Raw genomic sequence first — 3,602 nt, forward strand, 5'->3', positions numbered from 1 at the left:
CGGTCCAGAAGAGAGGAGACCGCAAAAAAGAGGTCCGAGGCCCTGGCTGGATCCCCCGGAACGCGAGAAGGGAAAAAACGTTCCGGCGGGCTGGACGCGAACTCCAACTTGTAGCCGGACGTCACCACTTCCAGAGCCCAGGCGTCCTGAACGTGAGCCCTCCAGACCTGTTGAAAGGAGAGCAGACGGCCCCCCACCACGAGGGGTGGGGGCACCCCTTCATGCGGAGGGTTGCTTGGGAGCAGGAGGACGGGCTGACTGCGCCCGAGGCCGCCAAGAAGGCTGGGGCTTGAAGAAAGGCTTCTTGCGGGAGTCCTGGGACCCCCCTGCCGATGAGGATGACGGCGTCCTGGCAGTGGAGAAGCGACGAAAGGACTGGCCCCGGAAACCTGAAGGCCGAGACCGAAAGGGACGCTTGGTCCTGGGCTGGGGTAGATGAGTGCTCTTGCCCCCTGTTGCGGCAGAAATGAATTCATCTAGTTGAGCCCCAAAGAGCCTGGACCCTTCAAAGGGAAGGTTAGCGAGGGATCGCTTGGATGAGGCATCAGCATCCCACACCTTCAGCCAGACCTCCCTGCGCTGAATGACAGAGAGGGCCGAAATACGGGCAAAGAGGGAGCCGATGTCCATTGAAGCCTCACAGAGATATTTAGACGCTTGAGACATCTGGATGATAAAATCCAGAGTATCTGCAGAGGCGTCCTGCTCTGACAGATCCTGGTGGTGGCGCTGCAACCACGTTGTAAGGGCTCTGGCGACCCAAGCCGACGCAAAGGCCGGTCGCAGGGAAGCGCCCGCCAGCGAGAAGATGGACTTGGAAAGTGAATCCAAACGTCTGTCCACCGCATCCTGCAGAGAGGAACCGTCTAGGACGGGAAGGGCCGTGTTCTTGGCTAACCTGGCCACCGGAGGATCTACCTTAGGGGAAGAAGTCCACTTTTCCACTGTGTCAGCTGGAAAAGGATAAAGCGTATCCATACGCTTGGTGGCCGAAAATTTTTGATTAGGTCGATCCCAAGCTTTTGATAGGACCGCAGTGAATTCCTCGTGAATAGGGAACACGGCGGACTCCTGTTTCTTGGGTGGAAAAAGGGAGAACTCCCGACTAGTGGAGGGAGGAGAATCCCCTTGTATATTAAAAGTGTCACGGACAGCTGCCACCAACTCGGTTACCATGGTGGAAAGCTTAGGCAGGGGTTCCCGCTCCGTGACTTCGTCCGATCCGGACAATTCCCCATCGGATTTGCGCTCCCTGCGAGGGGGAGAGTCAACCGGGCATGCCTCAAGGCGAGGGGGAGAAGCGGAGTCATCCGAGGAGGAATGCTGCCGCTCACGCTGCCTTTTAGAAGTCAGACGCCCTCTGTGAGAGTCGCTGAGAGGGGATGGAGTGGTGGATGCCACTGGAGTAGTAGCCGCCATGCGCTCCATGAAGGACATGGCTGCCTTGGCAACTAAGGCCAGATCAGCTGCCGCATTAGACATGGCGGAGGCCCAGGCGGGTACCGCTGGATCCGCAGGGGCAGAGGGAGGACCGGGCTGAGCAAGAGAAGGAGGCTGATCCTGTCCGGGAGCAGGGCATGAGTCACAGGAACCAGTGACAGAAAAAGGCCTAAGGCATATTTTACATGACTCCAGTGGAGCCTGAGAGGAAGCCTTGGAAGGCTTAGGGGCCCCAGGTTTAGGCATGATGGTATTCCAAAAAAGATTTCCTACCAGGTTGCTGCAATTCCTACCACCCAGGCAACAGCAGAAGTCTCCGGTCACCGAGAACTGAGGAGCTGCACGGCCGCAATCCAGCAGAGTCTCCGGCGTAGGGAGAGACAGAGCTGGACGCCGAGGCTCCGCCCCCTTGGACGCGTCATTGCGGCGCGAAATAAGCGCGCGAAATAAGCGCGCGCGCGCGCGCGCACTTCAAATACACCCCTTCGCCAGAAACGGCGCAGCGGGGGTTAATATCGGGAGGAGCAGGCCGGCGGGAGCTGCAGAGAGCGCAGCGGCCATAAGATAAAATACACTCCTTCAGTGCCAAGATTGCCGCCGGTGCGGCCATAGTCTGAGCTGCAGGCAGGTATCAGTGGAATCACCAGCCCTCCCCAGAAGGGCCCCCTCCCAACGGGAAAAAATGCCCCCAGCCGGTCCTTCTCTAGCTCACCTCAGGTCACAGAGCGCCAGACAGACGACATGAAGGGGTGGGGGGAGGGGGGGGAAAGGAGGGAGATTGAAGCAGGCAATACTTATCTGCACAGCATGCTCCCTCGATGTCCAGACCAGCAGGGATTCACCTCTTCAGACGTCTGACTCCAATCAAGGAGAGCAGTGCTCTGGTGGAGGGTAGGCAGCAGGTGTCCCAGCAGCTGGTGGGATGCCAGAGCTAACATGTCGAGCCTGGATCCACTTTTCTTCTGTGGGGGAATGGGAGGTAGCCAGGAACCTTCAGAAGACCGTGGCAGACCCTCCACAGGGGCCAGGAAAGCGCAATGCTGACCTGCGTCCCCATCTGAAACCAGAAAAAAATAACAAACAGGAGAAGAATAAATGTCAACCTCCTTGAACGGACACTAAGCAAAGACTGGAGTTCTCCTGGAGGTGCCTGGGGGTATAGCCTGAGGAGGAGGAGCTTCTTTTTTTGCATAGTGTCCCTCCTAGTAATATCTCTAAGCTATACCATGGTCTGTGTCCCCCAATGGAATGAACGAGAAACACCTTTAACTGTTGTGACCACAGACCTTAATTCATATGGGCCCTGAACAAGCACAGGGCAAGGAGGCTCCATACATGATGCCAGAAGATGGCTCCCAGTACTTGGACATAAATGTGCATAAAGGATCTACATTAGGCTAGTTTCACACTAGCGGCAAGGAACTCCGGCAGGCTGTTCAGGTGGGTGAACAGCCTGTCGGATCCGCGCTGCCGTTAGTGCACGCGTGCCCCGGACTATCGCTCCGGCCCCATTGATTATAATAGAGGCGGGCTGGAGTTCCAGGGCCAGCACGTCAAACATGCCGAGAGGCGGCCGGAATAAAACCACGACGTCGTAGTTTTATTACGGCCGCCTCTCGGCATGCTTGCCGTGCTCCCGCCGGAACTCTGGCCCGCCCCATTATAATCAATGGGGCTGGAGCGGTAGTCCGGGGGCACGCGTGCACCAATGGCGGCACGGATCCGACAGGCTGTTCACCCGCCGGAACAGCCTGCCGGAGTTCCTTGCCGCTAGTGTGAAACTAGCCTTAAACTGGTAAAGAGGAACCCTTGTGGCGGGAGCAGACTAAGGTTGCTTTCACACTGGCGTTAGGATTGTCCGGCAGGGGAATATCCTACTGAATCCGTACTAACGCTTGCACTCATGTGCTGCTGGAAGTCTGGCCTGGCCCACTATAATGGGGATGGGCGGGAGATGTGGCCCAACAAATACCGCAGCATACGCCTCTGACAGCAAACAGGATTTCTACAGATGCCGTTGTACAGCTCCATACAATATGGAGCCATAAAATGAACGAGGCCTAATGATTCAGGTGGCCGGACACTCCTTCAGGCTGGAACTACACATAACATGGACTGGAAAATGAGAAGTTTTTTTGGGAACACAAAAGTTCTACGAAACG

This window comes from Bufo bufo, chromosome 3 (assembly GCF_905171765.1).
Source record: "Bufo bufo chromosome 3, aBufBuf1.1, whole genome shotgun sequence".
NCBI lineage: Eukaryota > Metazoa > Chordata > Amphibia > Anura > Bufonidae > Bufo > Bufo bufo.